Source organism: Hemitrygon akajei, chromosome 3 (assembly GCF_048418815.1).
Source record: "Hemitrygon akajei chromosome 3, sHemAka1.3, whole genome shotgun sequence".
NCBI classification, from domain to species: domain Eukaryota; kingdom Metazoa; phylum Chordata; class Chondrichthyes; order Myliobatiformes; family Dasyatidae; genus Hemitrygon; species Hemitrygon akajei.
The window spans coordinates 44,161,505-44,181,989 of NC_133126.1; the positions used below are offsets into that span (position 1 = coordinate 44,161,505).

General features: G+C 43.6%; 1 long non-coding RNA gene across 1 annotated transcript; it reads right to left on the reverse strand.

The window, feature by feature from the left end:
* Positions 1-659: 659 nt before the first annotated feature.
* LOC140723263 (uncharacterized) lies at positions 660-5,323 on the reverse strand. Its single transcript, XR_012097850.1, has 3 exons — positions 4,968-5,323; positions 3,398-3,521; positions 660-2,885 (listed from the first exon to the last, which is right to left on the reverse strand). It is a non-coding gene; the product is annotated as an uncharacterized lncRNA (long non-coding RNA).
* Between the last annotated feature and the right edge of the window lie 15,162 nt (positions 5,324-20,485).

A 20,485-nucleotide genomic window follows, 5' to 3' on the forward strand; every position in this document is an offset into this window, starting at 1 on the left:
CATCCTGGGGAATGAGGCAGGGCAACAGGCCTCAGTCGCCTTTATACAGGGGTCTGTGGGAGGAGCCACAGGAGCAGTCCAGACAGGTATATGTAGTTCACCACACTCTCCATGATATTCACTCCTCTCTCCAGGGTACAGGAGCCTTTTGCAGTTCCATTGTTTTGGTCAGAATAACTACCGGCCCAGCTAGACTGGGCAAACATAAGGAAATCTACAGACGCTGGAAATTCAAGCAACACACACAAAATGCTGGTGGAACACAGTAGTCCAGGCAGCATCTATAGGAAGAAGTACAGTTGACGTTTTGGGCTGAGACCCTTCGTCAGGACTAACTGAAAGAAGAGATAGTAAGAGATTTGAAAGTGGGAGGGGGAGGGGAGATCCAGAATGATAGGAGAAGACCGGAGGGGGTGGGGTGAAGCTAAGAGCTGGAAAGGTGATTGGCAAAAAGGATACAGAGCTGGAGAAGGGAAAGGATCATGGGACGGGAGGCCCAGGGAGAAAGAAAGGGGGAGGGGAGCACCAGAGGGAGATGGAGATCAGGCGAGGAGTGATTTGAGAGGGGCAGAGAGAGAGAGAGAAAGGAAAAAAAGTGGTGGGGGGGGGAAAAGAATAATTAATAAATAAATAAATCAGGGATGGGGTAAGAAGGGGAGGAGGGGCATTAACGGAAGTTAGAGAAATCAATGTTCATGCCATCAGGTTGGAGGCTACCCAGCCGGTATATAAGGTGTTGTTCCTCCAACCTGAGTGTGGCTTCATCTTGACAGTAGAGGAGGCCATGGATAGACATATCAGAATGGGAATGGAATGTGGAATTAAAATGTGTGGCCACTGGGAGATCCTGCTTTCTCTGGCAGACAGAGCGTAGGTGTTCAGCGAAATGGTCTCCCAGTCTGCGTCGAGTCTCACCAATATATAGTAGGCCGCACTGGGAGCACCTGACGCAGTATACCACACCAGCTGACTCACAGGTGAAGTGTCGCCTCACCTGGAAGGACTGTCTGGGGCCCTGAATGGTGGTGAGGGAGGAAGTGTAAGGGCAGGTGTAGCACTTGTTCCGCCTACAACATATATGTCAAACTCAAGGCCCGCGGGCCAAATCCGGCCCACGGTGGAATTATCTTTGGCCCGCGAGATAATATTTAATTACTATTAAAGCTGGCCCCAGTAATCGAAGCGCCTATGGCGTATGATATGGCTAATGCTGAGTTTATTCAGGTACCAGGTTTTCAGGGTTTTTAGTGTTTATTCGGCAGTCTTGCTCGGCAGTCTTCTTCATAAGAAACGGAATTTGTAAAGTGAAACACTTTGTAGTTATAGCAGAGACTGAGACACATGAGAACAGGCTGAAAAAACGGAGGCAACGAAAGCTGCGTTCGCACGCGTCCGACTGATCCGGCCCGCATGAAGCTGCATTTTGCTCAATCCGGCCCGTGACCTAAAATGAGTTTGACACCCCTGGCCTACAAGGATAAGTGCCAGGATGGAGATTGGTGGGAAGAGATGGGGGGGATGAATGGACAAGGGAGTCATGTAGAGAGTGATCCCTGCAGAAAGCAGAAAGTGGGGGGAGGGAAAGATGTGCTTGGTGGTGGGATAGACTGGGTGTTGAGATCGTGGGTGAGAGCTAAAGGCTGATTTATACTTGTGCGTACGGGCTACACTGTAGCCTATGCCGTAACCCTGATTTTCACTTCTGTATCGCTCTACGCCGTAGTGAGTATGCGTTGGTGTGTGCCAAAACGCTAGTTGGTGGTAGAGTTTCTTTGCCACTGTGTTGAGTTTCTTCGTGGGAGACATGGACAAGGAAATGCATTTCAAACATTTTCACATGTCGGCAGGTAGATTTGATGATTTGGTTCATCTATTTCGCGTCAGTGTATAGACATGGTGGAGAAGAAGCAACCGGAAATGTGTAGGCGGAAATGAGATGCTACCAAGCGGACCAATAACAGTTGTTGCGGTCTGCGTCGCCGTGACGCCTGAGTTACCTTTTTGGGGAGGTGCACGTCGCCCTACAGCGTAGGGTATATGGTACCTATGGCATAGATGCGATGCTGAAGTATAAATCAGGTTTAATTTTGCTCATTTTCCGTAATGGTCACTCCTCTCTCCATGGCGCTGAGGTTATGAATACTGCTCCAGCTGCTGTGCTTTGTGCCCACTAGTATGATGAACTGATAAGCGAGATTTTGGGCCTAGTCCAGGTTGCTGTGAGGACTCAGCTTTGGTTTGGAATGTTGTTGTTTCCTTCATTTGTGTTTTTGATTCTCTTGCGGATCAGGTGTTGGTGTTTTGTTTTTATTTTTTATTTTTTATTCTTTTATTTCTTTATTTTTTTTAATTTTCCTGCTTTGTGGCTACCTGTTAGGAAACAAATCACAAGGTTGTATAATTTATACATTCTTTGATCATAAATGTACTTGAAACTTGGATTTTGAATAACGGTCCTTTAAGACTGGTATTCCTTATTGGGCTTGTCGCCAGGTTTAGCAGGTTGCTCTAGACTGTGTAATAAATTAAATGTTTTTGCACCCATCACAGTCAGAACAGTTGGAACAAGAATATCATCCAAAATTTGACTTGCCAGAGCAAAATAGTCAAATGTCTCAGTATATGAAATCCATTGCTCCATCATTTTGTCATATGGACCCAAACATCCGAATATTGCCCCCATTTTGAAACACAGTCACCTTCCAGAAAAGTTAACTATCTTATCCGTCTCCATCTCCCTCTCTTATTTGTTTTACCTGACCATCCTGTTCTCGTTCTCTCCCCTCAGATTCTTCACTCAGCACACTTCCTGTAGCCGTTTTCACATGGCGGGCAGCACCGTTTGTTTGCTTACCCATATCACACTGCGGTGCACGCAGACTTTCCTTGTTGAAGGGAATAAAACAATGAATAGCACGCGAGGGCTTGTCACCTCATCGCTAGTTGATGTTTGTGAAGCCCGCCGACCATGAATACCACACAGACGAGTGTTGGGCCTGTACAACTACATATCAATTAAATAAAAGCACACACGCGGGAGATGGCTTTAACACTGTATTTATATTGTAGCGGAAGAGAGAGAGAGAGAGCTGATCAGTGCGCATATGCAGACAATAGATCAATGCGCATAGGTAAGTTTTCGGTCCATCAGTAGTGCTAAGGGAAGCCATTTCTTTAAAAGAAATAGATCCATACATTACATTGAGAAACAAACAAGTTGTTATTTATTTTACTTATAACTCATTTACCCAGAATGCCCTTTCACATGGTGTTCAGTATGTAACACACAGGAAAGCCTGACACCAGCCCATAAGGTCAAAATATACACGAATACATAACACTGTGCTTGTGGTAATTCAAAGTATTGGGAATAAGATAAAAGTTGATGATGATTTACCTAACATTTTCTTTTGAAACAAGATGGTATGTCTTGACAGGATATTCAACCTCAAAAGATTTTACGACAATCAGCATAACACCTGCTACACAATCACTGAGAGGATCTGAGTTACCTGGATATCCTACGAAGATAAAAGGTTGTTTCATAAACTTCAGTAATCTGGATTGGTATTGGTTTATTATGGTCACAAGTACCAAGAAACAGCGAAAAGCTTGTCTTACAAATTATTCGTACGATCAAATAATTACAGAGTGCAATGAGGTAGAACAAGATAAAACAATAACAATAACCATACAAAATAAAGTGTAACAGCTACAGAGACAGTTCAGGTGAACAGTAAAGAGCAAGATCATAATGAGACAGATAAATTGAATCACTAGAATTTATCAAGATGAAAAAGTGAACATAGATGTTGCAGTACTTTAAGTTCATTGACAATTCAAAGCACACAGAAAAATAATGTAAGTATCAAATAAAAATAATTTTTTCAATCAATGAAAAGGGAATTCCCATCTTTAAACAATGAAACACCATTATTACCTTTTGTTTACATTCCACGAATCATTTTCCCTTTTGAAGCATTAGATGAGGATGTATTTTAGCTCGGGGAATTGATTAGGAGACCAGCTACACACCATCTTCTGCCTGAAGCCTTGTGGGGTTTTGTTTACGTTCCTTCTGGTGTTGTGCAGCCCACCCAGTTGTTAAGGCGCATGTACCTTTTAAGGTGGCAAGTCACTTCAGTTTTTTTAAAAATTTTGCCAATATTTGGGGCATTGTACTAGATGCAGGAGCGGGGATGTGATGCTGATGCTTTGTGGGGTGCTGGTGGGGCATTGCCTTGAGGGTTGTGGGCGGTTTTGGGCTCTTCATCTTTGAAGAGATGTGCTGGTGCTGGTATGAGAGGTGACCTGATAGAGGTGTATAAGATGATGAGAGGCATTGATCATGTGGAGAGTCAGAGGCTTTTTCCCAGGGCTGAAATGGTTGCCACAAGAGGACACAGATTTAAGGTGCTGGGAAGTAGGTACAGAGGAGATATCAGGGGTAAGTTTTTTATGCAGGGTGGTGACTGTGTGGAATGGGCTACCAGCAATGGTGGTGAAAGCAGAACGATAGGGTCTTTTAAGAAACTTTTGGATAGGTACATGGAGCTTAGAAAAATAGAGGGTTCTGGGAAACCCTTGTAATTTATAAGGTAGGGACATGTTTGGCACAACTTTGTGGGCCGAAGGGCTGGTATTGTGCTGTAGGTTTTCTGTGTTTCTATGTTAAATATATCTCAGCCTGGGTTTTGAGGTGCAGTTTCAGAGTTTGAAGACACTGGGCAGGTTCTTTTCCTCCCAGACGTCTTTGGCTGGGTGGGTGTTCAGCACCACAGGGTCTTCAGTGACCTTCCCCAGCCAGCAAGGATGACCTGGATATCACGTATCTCCACAGTGAGGGTCAGCACGGCACTAACCAACCGGGCCCCTCTAGGCCGGCTCACATGCTCCCTCTACAGTTACAAGTGGGCACTGCACTGTGCCACCTTTTCAAACCATTCACACACACATATCGCCGTTACCTCACAAGCAGCTTCACCTTCAAACTGACAGCAACTGGAAAGCCTCTCCTTCCTCTGCGAAGTGTTCTTGCATTCCAAAATAGAAACAATCTCCTTTTCAACCCTGCAGTCTACCATGGATCACACGCTCACCTCTGTCGACATGGCAGATGCATTCTCTGTACAAGAATTCAGCGGTATTACACTTAGGTTTAATGTTGTAGCAAAGCAGCACCATTGACATGTGCATTTATCTGTGGCACGTGTTTCACTGAAGCCTCTAACTAATGTGCTTGTGGAGATTGTTACTCATTGCACTGAACAACGGATCACTACTCATCACTACTATTAAAGGAATTGCCAACCTTGCAGGTTGGTTAATGATTGATTTCTACCGATAACTGCAGCCACTGCACACGTGGTTGGTACATCCTTGAATGGCAAATTCTGCAGTAGAAGGTGTGATAGGTGCTGATGGAATTTGGAGCAAAGCTTTTGCACAAGCTGGTTCATCTCAAAGGTGGCAGCGCGTTTGGCAGCAGCTAACGGACGGAGGATAAAGGGAGGAAGCAGAAGGGTGGTGAGGGATTGATCCTTCCAGCTGAACGTCTGAAGGGAACAATGCGCGGGGTGCAAAAGCTTCATTTTAGGTGCTCCTCCTTGAAATCTGGCTATTGCTCAAAGTGCAACCCCTCCCTGTGGAATGGATAAGTACTACATTGGCAGTGGTGATCGAAGTGACAGTACCTGTAAACGTTCATGTGCCAGCCCCCTTTCAGACTAGAGCTGAGGATAACTGTCATATCTCACACTCTGTTTTCACCAGGGGATCAGAGACCCACTGAAAGTTCAGACACCATATGACTTCCAAGCCAGCAAGCAGCAGATGGGGGGGGGGAGGGGGGGAGCATATGACTTTGCAATGATTCGAAGCATCCCTGAGGCCCAGGATCCATTCTGAACCACAATGGAGCCAAGAGGGACTCCCACTGCAGTGAAGATCGGTTAATTCCTCCGACCTGCCTGAGTGACAACACAGCAGGCCACTGTGCCACGTGAATCTGAGTTGCCATAACAAAACCATAGGGTGGTTATTGATTGACGTGACTAATGAGTCGTTACAATCAGCACATGAAAGATGATAGAACGGGGCATGAGTGCACTCAAACTAGGCTTCCTTTGCCAGGGTATCAGTAGCACCCAGCATTTTTAGATGCTTGGCAGTCAGCTGTGTGCTGCCTAACCTCTCCAACATCAGGAGTTATTTACATCACCGAAGTCTCCAGCGTAGCATGTAAGAATCAGTCAAGCCCATCCTCTCCTGTACCGTTCAATCTCTTTTGGCAAATTTATTTTCCCTGCTATTGCAACTGCAATGTACCCCACTCTCTGAGATGCTGGCTGGTTCAAGTAAAGCAGGCTTTAGCTTTAAATAGAGCTAATTGTTTATGATTGTGCCCACCTGCTGAGGTTTGCAGTCACTCCACAGCGCAGAAAATGCTGCTTAAATGTGCCAGTCATTTAAATTAGCAGGCAGAAGGAAGTTTGCATGCTGCATGCATTGCAATCATTCAGTACAAATTAATTGTGCATCATTATCGGCTCCCTCCAATCCCTCCCCTAGCTGTCTGCGCCTTTCATCACCAACTCCGCAAGCTTCCATCAATGTTTCAGTTGGTGTTATTCCTCCTCCAGCACTGCCTTCAGACAGGGAGGAAAATGCTTTGCACTGAATTTCAGCTCGGGCAGGGCTCTCTCATGGTGTTTCTTCCACAGCACAGATACAAGGGAAGTGCTGTGCAATGAGAATGAAGCATACTGCTCCTTTCAGGATTATGGCATATCTCCTCCATAACCAGCCTATCAACCAAAGGCTGTTTTGTATCAGTAAGTCAGCAGGACGAGACTGGCTGCTAGAGGCTGAAGTTATGCAGTCTAGAAGTGGAAACCCTTAAGACCAAGCTTCTAAGACTTCTGAACTGGTCTCATCTGAACATCAGCTGCCTTCATAACCCTGTGTTGTGTTGTAACGTAAAAATCCACTGTAGGAACTCTAGAGTAAGGAAACATCATTTACAAAAGCCCATAGGTGACAATATTAGTTTAATACTGCGGCATTATCCATTCAATAGTCATAGCATTGGAAGCATAGTTTTATCATTATTGCTACTGAGTGTTGAGTGATTATCAATGTTTGCCAGATGTTGAAAGGTGTTTGCAGAAGAAGGTGGAGGAGCACACCCCTCAGCTTCAGGTCCTCTCTCACTGTTGCTGATCATACCTCATCAAATGACAGGAAGTCTATTTGGTGGCAGGTTTCACTTGTTGTTCCTGTTGGACACCAAACTCACGAAGAAGCAGCAGATGATCAAATCGGTGAGACGTTATGGGAGCAACAGTGAAAAAACCATCCAGATGTGCACTCAACCCTAGAACATCAGCACAGCAAAAATTTGTATATCAGGGTGCTGTTTATCGACTGCAGCTTGGCATTCAATACTATCACCCCTCAAAACTAACCAATAAGCTTCAAGACCATGGCTCAATAATTCCTTGTGCAATTGGATCCTCGATTTCCTTACTTTGCAGAGCACTATCAGTTCTGATTGGCAATAACATCTCTTCCACTATCTCCATTAGCACAGGTACACCACAGGGCTGTGTGCTCAGCTCCCTGGTCTACTCACTTTACACTTATGACTTGGCTAAGCACAGTTCCAATGCCTTATTTAAGTTTGCTGACAACTTCATTTTCGTTGGCCGAATCAGTATATCAGCATATAGGAGGAAGATTGAAAATTTGTCTGAGTGCTGCCACAATAACAACCTCTCACTCCGTATCAACAAGTCCAGGGAGCTATTATAGACTTCAGGAGATGGAAGCTGCTGGAGGTCCATAAGCCAGTGAGTCCTCATTGGGGGAATCAAAGGTGGAAAGGGTCAGCAACTTTGAATTCCTCAGTGTTATCCTTTCAGAGGACCTGTCCTGGGCCCAGCGTGCAAGTGCAAATACGAAGAAAGCACAGCAGAGCCTTTACTTCTTTAGAAGTTTGTGAAGATTCAGCATAACACTTAATATTTTGACAAACCTCTATGGATGTGTGGTGGAGAGTATATGGAATGGTTGCATCGCAGCCTGGTATGAAAACACTAATGCCCATTAATGGAAAATCCTACAAATAGTAGTGGAGACGGCCCAGTCCAACACAGGTAAAGCCCTCCCCACCACTGAGCACATCTATCTGGAGTGCTGTGCAGGAAATCAGCATCCATCATTCAGGACCCTCACCACCCAGGTCATGCTCTCTTCTCACTGCTGCCATCAGGAGGCTTCAGGACTCACACTAGCAGGTTCAGGAACAGTTTTTACCCCTTCAGGTTCTTGAACCAGTGGGGATAACTTCACTCAACTTCACTTGCCTCATCACTGAAATGTTCCCACAACCTATTAACCACGAGGTTAATTCCCAGGATGGCGGGACTATCATATGTTGAAAGACTGGAGCAACTGGGCTTGTATACACTGCAATTTAGAAGGATGAGAGAGGATCTGATTGAAACATATAAGATTATTAAAGGATTGGACACTCTAGAGGCAGGAAACATGTTCCCGATGTTGGGGGAGTCCAGAACCAGAGGCCACAGTTTAAGAATAAGGGGTAGGCCATTTAGAACGGAGTTCAGGAAAAACTTTTTCACCCAGAGAGTTGTGGATCTTTGGAAAGCTCTGCCTCAGAAGGCAGTGGAGGCCAATTCTCTGGATGCTTTCAAGAAAAAGTTAGGTAGAGCTCTTAAAGATAGCGGAGTCAAACGATATGGGGAGAAGGCTGGAATGGTGTACTGATTGTGGATGATCAGCCATGATCACAGTGAACGGTGGTGCTGGCTCAAAGGGTCGAATGGCCTGCTCCTGCACCTAATGTCTATTATCTATTGACTCACTTTCAGACTCTGCATCTCATGTTCTTGTTATTTATTGCTTATTTATTTATTATTATTACTTTTTTTCTCTTTTGCATTTGCCCTTTGTTGTTTGTTCAACCTTTTGGGCGTGGTATTTCATTGATTTTGTTATTATTCTTGGTTTTACTAAGTATGCCTACATGAAGATGAGTCTCAGGGTTGTACACAGTGATATGAATTTGAAATTTTGGTCTATATATGTTCATTGAGTTGTTCAATGGTTATTTCACTGAAGGCTCTGGAAGCACCATGGAAGGGAGGATTTTAGCAAGGTGTCGTGTGCAGCATAAATACGGCATGCGTGCCTCTCAGTTGGGCCAAAGAGTGAGGGATTGAGCAATGTATGTTAAAACTAGCAAATGTGTAGGAATATCAGCAAAGAGAATCAGAATCAGGTTTATTATCATGTCATGAAATGTCTTGTTTCGTAGCAGCAGTATGGTGCAAGAAGTAAAAATTACTATAAATTTCAAAAAGAAAAGTGAAAAAGTGAATAGTGAGGTAGAACATTCTACCTCACGGAACATTCAGAAATCTGGTGGCAGACGGGAAGAAGCTGTTCCTAAAGTGTTGAGTATGAGTCTTGTACCTGTACCTCCTCCCAATGGTAGTAATGAGAAGAGGACAGGCCCCAGATGGTAGGGGTCCTTAATGAAGAATGCCACCTTCTTGAGGCCACTGCCTTTTGTGCAGGGCACTAATGGTGATCACACAGCAGGTGAATATTTTTGGACCAAAGGTATTTTTGTTCATCTAGCAGACCACATAGAATCTGCAGAAGGAAAAATGGTCCATGCAGCCATCAGTAAGGAGACAACTATAACTGATTTAAAACCTACCTCCCTTTCCTGCTGGCTATTGGCTTTTGCAGACAACATTTCAAATTTGTTAGCTTTAGAAAACAGAACACCAATTACCTGCTTAAATCAGGAAAGCACAGCAGACTCACTTAACATTTGGTGTTTTTTGGACAAACCCAAGGTACAAATTGTGCCAGAGGAACTTTTACAGCAAAAATATCAAACCCATATGTTTTACATTTCACTTCCACTGAAGTAGGGTATTAGTGCAACTATATAAACACATTCCATGGATTGCATGCCTGTAGCACATGAATCATTGTGGTCAATGCAGAATTCTCATAACAACACAGAGGAGCCATTTGGCTTATGCACTTTATGCCATCTCCCACTAGTCTCAGTTTTCCTCTCTTTGTCCTCCTGCAACTTACTCTCTCTCACACATGCTTATAACCCTCCATCCCCTTTTACCATGAACAGGATAACGAACGGGTTCTGTTTCTACAGATGTTTATAAGTTGATTTTGCCCATAGTTGGAAAATCAGCGGGTATGGTGACAATACTTCCTCAGAGATGTAATGAACAGTATCAAAAATACATGAAGCTGATAAGCAAGAACAATGACTAAAAGTGGAAAGGCCATTTGTAGGGGAGAACTTATATACATATGACTAATGAATTCAATATTATGAGAACTTGTTCATATGTACAGATGTCCGTAAGTTGGGAGTTCATAACCCAGGGTGGTTTGTACAAAGGAATCATTTACAGCAGTCAATTAATCTCCCATCACATCTTGGAAATAAGGAGATATCTGGGGTGCTCAGAGGAAATCCATGCAGTCACAGAAAGAACATGCCAATTCCACACAGGCAGCACCCAAAGACAAGGTTGGACCTAAATGCCTGGCACAGAGCCAACAGCACTAACTGCTGCACCACCATATTGCAACAGTAAGTTTCTCCACCACGGCTCCTGTTCTACACCACACTTTCACTGGAAATCTCATCGAGCTGATTTACACACTTAAAGTGGTTTTCTTCATATTAGAGTCTCTGGATCTGAGTAAGTTCAGCATTTATTTCCCTTGAGAAGGAACGTAGATTCACCTCTTGAACTGCTGCAGTCTTTTTAGTGAAGGTACAACCATAGTTTTGAGAAAAAAGTTGTAAGTTTGCGACATGGCACTGGTGGGGGCGCATTTCCAGGTTGGTGCTCGACTTGGAGCAAGTCTGCAGGTGTAGTGTTCCCATACATCTGCTGTCCTGACCTTCTCAGTGATGGGGGTCCTGAGTTCACTAAATGTGTGGACAGATTATACTGACATCAAAGGACTACAGGATAACTCCAGGCCTGTGACTTCCTCCATAGCTTAAAACCATCAGGTGTGTTGTGAGATTTCTGTTTGCTTCTTAAACCTTACATCATTATTTTTTACTTTGTTTCTAGTTTTGTAACTTTTGTACGTTTCTCTCCAATACTGTACCTTGCAGGTTGCACCATATCATTGTAGAGTTCTTATATTTTTGGGGTGTTGTGGGCAAGAAACTTACCTTCCTAAATAATGATGACACTTTCTGCCAAGCTAGTAATGTGCCTGTGTAATCTGAGGATTTTTGAGATGTGTCATTAAACTAGACTGCTGTAAAATGCAATGTCAAATAATGTATGGTGGCCTCCATGGGGGGTATCACACTTTGTTTTGTTGGAAGCTAAGCATTCATTATCAAACCGTGCTGCCACATTCACAAGAATATGAAGCCAAAACTGTTTCTCAGTCACTTTATACCTGGTCTATGGATTCAACTACCAGCATGAAGCAGGTAAGTGTTAAAAGGGGAGAAGAAGCTGGGAAAATGCAAGATCAATATGAGATGCAACATAACTACCATTTCCTGCCTCTTCCACTGTCAAAACTGTATTTGTTTGCACTTAAATTCTGGTGCTAAATTGGCACTGACTTAGTAAGGCCAATTAAAGGGTTGTTAATGACTCACCACACTGCTGTTATTTTGCTTGAGGAAATAGATACTTCCATGGGTATTGAATTCGGTAAATGAACTGCTTTTAGAAGGGTGACTTTTAGCTGAGAAACACTTCAAGTGCATCACCAATATGGGAGAGATGTTGCCTCAGATTCCGATTCATTTATTTATTGCACACACCTGGGAGCATTCAGTGAAATTCGTGTGTGCGTTGGCAACCAACCCAGCATGAGGACGTGCTAGAGCCAGCCCCCGCAAATGTTGCCACACATTCTGGTACTAACATGGCACACCCATAATGTTGAGTGGAACAAAACAAGCAAGAACTAAAACAACACAACAGTGGCAACAAGACAGGACAACCACTGCAAAACAAGCCCCTTCTCTCCCTACCACCCTCTCTCTCTCTCTCTCTCTCTCTCTCTCTCTCACACACACACACACACACACACACACACACACACACACACACACACACACACACACACACACACACACACACACACACACACACACACACACACACACACACACACACACACACACACACACACTCCAACCCCAGGACAGTGCAACAGTGCACCTCTGGACTTCCAGCCTCCAGGTCTCAGCCCAGTCTCACAGACCAGCAGACACTGGACCTTCTTATTCCAGACTCACTGACCCTGGGGCTTCGTATATCGGGCTTCGATCTTTCGATCACCCCATGAATTGCTGGTTACAGGACTTTGAACTCCAGGCCTCAAACTCTGGAACTGCACAGGTGTCTAGGCCCAGGATTCATTGACCTGGGGTGGGAGGGAGGGCATTGTGTGTTGGTTATCCCTGGCCCAGACTTGTGGACTCACAAATGTCGGGCCTCCAACTTCCAGACACGCCAACATGGAGCCTTGACTTCTGGACCTATTGACTTTGAAAATGAAAATTCCTCTACTTATTTCCAAACACTGAATTCATTGAACCCTCCGCTAGCAACCACAACAATTTTGGCCTAGGCCATGAATATTGAAAGCAGATAAACACCACGGATGGTGCACTGGTGGTTCCTGCTGGAATCTACCATCTTTACTTGGCTCAGCTCCCAACAAATGTAAGCTGCAGCCTTTATACATTTATTATTTATTTGGTATTAAGATGGTAAATCATTAGGTTTATGACTGACCATTCTTGCAAATATTCCTCTTTTACTTGTTTTTTATGTGTACCTTTAATAATCAGTTACAGATTAATGCTAACAAGCAAGGCTGAATGTCATAAAATGCAATATTGGTGCTTTGCAGGGATGGGTCCTTCTTGGGCATCTAGCTTGTGGAAGTGGCTTCAATTGTAACTGTAAAAACTGAAATTTTACAACTTAATTTGCCAACATGAATAATTTGCAATTTATAGTCACGACTGAATTGACAACTATTCCTTTGAGTTAACCACACTTAATTTATAGACAATAGACATAATTGGCCGGTGAAGTTGTTTATTTCAATTTTTTGCAATTACCAGTGAAAGAGGAGCTGTGTGCAGTTAATCTATGTGTAATTGTTATGGTGATTATTATATGAGATCAAGACATATTGCAGATGTTGGCGAGACAATATTTACCACAACAGTTTATCAATCCAGGATGTACATGTAGTTCAGTAATTTGTAATAAGAAAACTGTCATCTCTTCCTATTCCAGTTTTAGATATAAACAGAATGGTAGTGGAATGAAACATGAGTAAACTCCATCATTAACATGATCATCCTTTTGACCTGAGATCTAAACATCATTTGGATCAGTAAATTTGCTGATGATACAAAGATTGGAGGTGTAGTGGACAGTGAGGATGGTTTTCAAAGCTTGCAGAGGGATCTGGACCAGCTGGAAAAAATAGGCTGCAAAATGGCAGATGGAGTTTAATGCAGACAAGTGTGAGGTATTGCACTTTGGAAGGAAAAACCAAGGTAAATATACAAAGTAAATAGTAGGGCACTGAGGAGTGCAGTAGAACAGAGGGATCTAGGAATACAGATACAAGATTCCCTAAAAGTGGTGTCACAGGTAGATAGGGTAGTAAAGAGAGCTTTTGGTACATTGGCCTTAATAAATCAAAGTATTGAGTATAAGAGTTGGAATGTTATGGTGAGGTTGTATAAGGCATTGGTGAGGCCGAATTTAGAGTATTGTGTTCAGTTTTGGTCACTGGATTACAGGAAGGATATTAATAAGATTGAAAGAGTGCAGAGAAGGTTTACAAGGGTGTTGCTGGGACTTGAGAAACTGAGTTACAGAGAAAGGTTGAATAGGTTAGGACTTTATTCCCTGGAGTGTAGAAGAATGAGGGGAGACTTGATAAAGGTATATAAAATTATGATGGGTATAGATGGAGTGAATGCAAGCAGGCTTTTTCCAATGAGGCTAGGGGAGAAAAAAACCAGAAGACATGGGTTAAGGGTGAAGGGGGAAAATTTTAAAGGGAACATTAGGGGGGTCTTCTTCACACAGAGAGTGGTGGGAGTGTGGAATGAACTGCCTGATGAAGTGGTAAATGCAGGCTCACTTTTAACATTTAAGAAAAACTTGGACAGATACATGGATGAGAGGTGTATGGAGGGATATGGGGCAGGTGCAGGTCAGTGGGACTAGGCAGAAAAATGGTTCGGCACAGCCAAGAAGGGCCAAAAGGCCTGTTTCTGTGCTGTAATGTTCTATGGTTCTATGGTTCTATCATCAGGCAGACAAAAGCAAAGTTGTGTCAAATCATATCGGCAGGACCCTAATATTACAACCTCCACCCAGCCAGAGTATCTAGGCAGTTGAAGCAACAAGTTCTGTCCAGTAGCAGTTAAAGAAATCCTCTACTTGTAATGAAAACAGAAATTGACAAGGGTATTCAGATGGCCAGGGACTATCTGTACAAAAATAAACAGAATTAATATGTATTTTTCAATTTCCTCTCACACAGGTGGCGTCTGATCTGCTGAATGTTTTCAGCATTTACTGCCCTTAGGTCAGATTTCAGAAAACGGAGTTGTTGATTCTCCTTGGGAAAAGCCGACGGCACAAAATAATCTGTGATGGTAAAATACTGCCAGTACTGGACACTTGAAATAAAGAACAAAATACTGAAAATACTCAGCAGGTTGAGCAACCTGTATGGAAAGAAAAACTAGTAATGTTTCAGGCCAGTGACCTTTCATCTCATTCGATTGAAAAGCCATTGTGTTATTTGTGTAACGAGCATTAAAAGCTTCAGTTCCTTCCATCTACTGCAGAGGAGATCCAGCCAGCTGAAAATAACTCTTCAATTTCACTCCCATTACTTCGACCCTTTCCTTTTAAGATAGAACTACAATTTTATCATCATTGCCAGCTGCATTCAGTTTTCACTTTCCATAGGAATCACTCTCAACGTGATTCCCTTATCCGATCATCCTGCCCGACCAATGACACTCCAAGCAGTTATCCCTCCAACACAACACAAAATGCTGGAGGAACTCAGCAGGCCAGGCAGCATCTCTGGACAAAATGTCGACTGTACTTTTTTCCCCATTATCGCTGCCTGGCCTGCTGAGTTCCTCCAGTATTTTGAGTGTGTTGCTCAGATTTCCAGCATCTTGTTTGTGACTTATCCCTGCCATCGCAGTTAGTGTTACACGTCCTCCCTCACCGCCACTCGGGGCCCTTAACCATCCTTCCAGATAAGGTAGTCTTTCACATGTGAATGCATTAGTGTCACTTATTACATCTGCTGCGCCTGGCATGGCCTCCTCTACATTTGTGAGACATGAGACAGATCGGGGGATCACTTCGTTGAGAACCTTCACTCTGTCCTCTTACTACCCAGGATCTCCTGGTAGCCAGCCATTTAATTCCTCTTCCCATTCCCACACTGATATGCTGTATTACTAAACACAGATTAGAGAAGCAGCACTTTATCTTCTGCCTTGGTAGTCTCCAACCTGACAGCATGAACATCAATCTCTCCTACTTCCAATAACCTCTCCCCTCTGTCCTTTTCCCAACAACCCTGTCAACCCATGTCTTTCCCCTCACATGTCCTCTCGATTTGCCCATCGCCCACACATTCCTCCTTCATTTCCCCTCCTCACCACCATCCCTTTATTCCATGGTGCACTGTTCTCTGCTATATGATTCCATCTTCTTCAGCCCTTTGTCACTTCCATTATCACCTCACAGCTTCTTACATCGTTACCACTCTCCCATTCCCTCACCTGCCTATCCCCCCACCTCTTCTCCCCTCCTTTTTACACTGCCATCTCTCCTCTTTCTTTCCAGTCCTGTTGATAGGTCTCGACTTGAAATGTCAGCACTCGATACTGTTTGTCCTGCTGAGTTCCTCCACAATTTACTTTGTGTTACTCCAGATTCCAGCACCTCCAATGTCTCCTGTCTCTCCATCCCAATCAGCAAGCTATTAGAATTCAAAGAGCTCACACATAAACCTGGAGCCCGTTTTTGAATACCAGATTGCTCAAGCTTTACTAGGGAAGGTGGTGTGGGAGATCAATTCCGGCTGAAATTGCATCAATCCTGAAAATGTCCTTGGGTGCAGTGTTCACATTAACATGCTTTATGTTTTAACTGCAAGCCGAATGACATCATAGTGTGCATAATGCCTGCTTCTGCCCGTGCTGACATAAACTGGAGCAGAGATCGCTAGAGCTTGAATACCCTGAGTCTCAGTAGAAGGAGAGCTGGTTATTTATTTTTCCTATTTAAAAGGATACTCCACTGACATCAGGAGACCTGATTGGGCATCTTCACAACTGATTGTGCAAACACTTGCCATAATCTGCAGACTATTCTATAGCAAAAAGAGAGTGCTTTACAAGTCAAAGTCAAAGTTGAGTTTATTGTCACATGCACGGGCACAATGAAAAACTTGCAGCAGCATCATGGGTATGTAGGGTCAGATAAGCGACATTCACAAAGAAAACAGAATTAAACAAATTATACATAATTTTTACAAGAAACAACGTTTTCACAATTAGAACAAAAAGACAGTCTACTGTAGTGTAGCTCAGATCTTTAGTACTTAGCCAGATACGCCGTCTGGACCAGACACCTCTTGATGCATTCCCGAATGGCATCAGAGTCTGAGGTTATAGAATCATCAGAATATGTGGGGGCTCATGTGGGTAGGTATTCTTGATGTGGCAGGGTCCCATTCCTCGAACTACCCATAACCTGAACGGTCAGTAGGTTGGAAATGCGGCCACACGCCAAGCTCCCACTTGACAGAAGATGCCTGACCTGGAGCAGCTGACAAATTCACCTGATTAGATTCTAAGTGGTCATTCACAAGTATGGACTGCACATACTTATGTTGCACATAAGTCAAACGATCATAAGCTGAGGAGTTCCTGTTCTGGCATTTGGCTGGACCCCGTGCAATAGTCCCTTAAATTCCTTATGGGTGAGCGACGTTATGTGTTAACATTTATGTGTTGTAATAGAATTTATTAATTTAATGGTACAATGAATGTAAAGAATGATGTTGCTGATTGTATCCATTGAATATGTTATAAATAGTGCATGTCATTGAAATGTTAAGAAATGTTTGCTAAAATACTCTTTCAATAGGTTCCTTGATGATTCCACCACTGGCAATACTTCATTATTCTAACACATATTTCATATATAACATTAGAAACAGAATGATTTGTTATCACTGACTTAAATAATGTGAAATATGTTGTTTTGCATCAGTGGAAGGATATAAAATTACTATAAGTTTTAAAAAAAAAGGGAATAATAAGGTAGTGATATGGGTTCATAGACCATTCTGAAATCTTATAGTGGAGGAGAAGAAACAGTTCCTGAATCAGAGAGTGGGTCTTCAGGCTCTTGTACCTACCCCCAACAGTAGTAATGAGATAATGGCTTATCCCAGTCCTTAGGGAGAAATACCATCTTCTTGAATCATCACCTCTTGAAGATGCCCCTCAATGGTGGAGAGTGTTGTGACTGTGATGGGGCTGGTTGAGTCTACAGCTCCTTGCAATTCTGTGCATTAGAACCTCCGCCCGAGGCTGTGATGCAACCACTCAGAATGTTCTCCACTGTGCACGTGTGGAAATTTTCAAGGATGTTTGGTGACATGAGGAACTCCCTCAATCTCCTAATAAGGTATAGCGTCTTCATGATTGCATCAATGCATAGGGCCCTGATAGATCCTCCAAGGTTTTGACACCCATGAATTTCAAGCAGCTCACTCTTTCCACCACCAGCCCCTTAATGAGATGTCTGTTTTACCGATTTCCCTTCCTGAAATCCACAACAGTGGGTTTTTCTGCTCTAACTCAAGTTCAAGTCTAATTGTCATTCAGCCAAACGAAACAGCGTTTCTCTGGGGCCAAGGTGTAGAACACAGTACATTCAGTCTCACACAGCACAAGGCATATCCAGCATGTATGATTACAATGGCAGAAACCATACAATTACAAAATTAATGATAATAATATTGCTCAAGTTCCTGAGTGCCATGGCCTGTAGATTGACGGTGAATGGGTGTTGTCTTGGAGGCACGTTTCTTCAAGAGCAGCTCTGCAGTAGTCCTCTCCATTCCTTATCATGTGCCAGTGCAGCCGCAGTCAAATGTAATCCAGCTAGACTTCCACCGAGCGAACGCTGGAGAGCAGTTCCGATGGGAGAGGGCAGCACCGACATGAGGGGCCAGCACAGATACCTCCTGTGCCAGACCGCCTCCGGTGGACGGCAGCTGCAGGCAACTCCGCAGCACGAGGGCCTGGTCTGCGCTACATCTGAGGCTGTGCAGAGGTCCCTCAATGTCAGCAACACAAAAGGGCTGGTCATTGACTTCAGGAAAGCGAGCAGTGTATATGCCCCTGTTTACATCAACGGTGTTTAGGTTGAGAAGGGCGAGAGGTTTACGCTCCTAGGAGTGAATGAATATCACCAGTAGCCCGTCCTCATCCAGTCACAGAGATGCCACAGCCAAGAAAGTCCATCACTGCATCTAATTCTTCAGGAGGCTAAAGATCATAGAAGGTATCCTATTTGGATGTATAATGGTTTGAAATGGCAACTGCTCTACATGTGACTACAAGGAACTGCAGAAAGTTGTAGACATCGCTCAACGTATCATGGAAACTAACCTCCTCTCCATGGACTGTGTCTAGACTTCTCTCTACCTCAGTAAAGCAGTCAGAATAATCAAAGATCCCACACCCAGACGTTCTCTCTTCCCTCCTCTTCCATCAGGCAGAAGATAAAAAACCCTGAAAGTACATACCAACGGGCCAAAGGACAACTTTAACCCTGCTGTTATAAGACTATTAAGTTGTTCCCTAGTTCTATAAGATGGACTCTTGGCATGACAATCTACATCATTATGAGCCTGCTCTTTATTGGTTACCTGCACTGCATACAGTGTTATACATTACTCTGCACTATTATTGCTGTTGTAATGCTGTAACACTTTGGAATTGTGTTGAGTAGTTGATTACTCTCCAAGTTGCAACATCGTGTATTGTGGATCTTGCCATAAATTACCCATTTCCATGGAAGAACTCCACATTCTTGACAGAGTAAGCTCTTGTTTTATTAGATTAAGCACCCTTGCTCTTAGTTTGAATTACAGGGAATGTTTTTTTGTCCAGTAGCTTAGAAAAAAATTCAAAAACAGTTATGGCTAAGGCTGGCTATTCAGGGCAGGAGAGAAAATGTATGCCGTGAGTGAAGTGTATGTTCTCTCAAGGTCTTCAGCAAACTGATCTCAGTGATGAGTAATGTATTCCCAGGCTCAGATTTACCAAGCTGAGATATATTACACATAGAAAAACCTCTCACCACACTCTCAGATCTGTGTCTTTCTCTATGGAAGTCCAGGTCACCTTGACTTTCTGCTGTGGCACCTGATATCTGCATTACTGGGAGCAACCCAGGCCCTATTTACCTGAAGAAATTATTTCACTTGCTATGATAACCAGAAGGAATAGTAGCATCTTGGACATTGGGATTTGCCGGCATAGTTGAACTCCCAAGAGTACAGGTAGTTGCTCTTAACAACCATTTACTATGTCCTGCAGTCCTTCTCATTGGTGAGATCCCATGCAAACTGGGGGAAGGCTTTGTCAAACAGCTTTCGCTCTGTCCATCGCAAATGCCAGGATCTCCCAGTGGCGAGCGTTTTTAATTCCACTTCCCATTCCCACACAGTCAAGTCTGATCATGGCCTCCTCTACTACCACACTGAGGCCAGACAGAGATTGGAGGAGCCACACCTAATATCCCATCTTGGTAGACTTTGACTTGCCAGCGTCAACTTTGTTTTCTCTTACTTCTAGTAAGCAGTCACGTCTGTCCCCCACTTCTTTGTTTTCCCTTATCTCTCATGCCTTTATCCTCCTCTTTCCTCGGTCCTGTTCATCACCTTCCCCTTCACCTTCCTCCCTTAGGGTCCCCACCGCTTTTCCTTTATTCCATCGTCTCCTATCCTCTCCTATCATATTTTTTCTTCTACCCTTTGCCTCTTCCACCTATCATCTCCCAGCTTCTCACATCATTCACTTTTCCCACTCCCCACCCTCCTGCATTCCCATCTCACTTGGATTCTACTATCACCGGGCAGCGCATGCTCCTCCCTCTCATGCTATTGATTTATTCTGCCTTCTGCCCTCTTTCTTTCCATTCCTGATGAAGGGTCTTGGCCTAGAAGATAGACTTCATTCCCCACCGTAGATGCTGCCCGACTTGGTGAGTTCCTCCTGCATTTAGTGTTTGTTGCTCAGATTTCCAGCATCTGCAATCTCTTTTGTAACTACTAA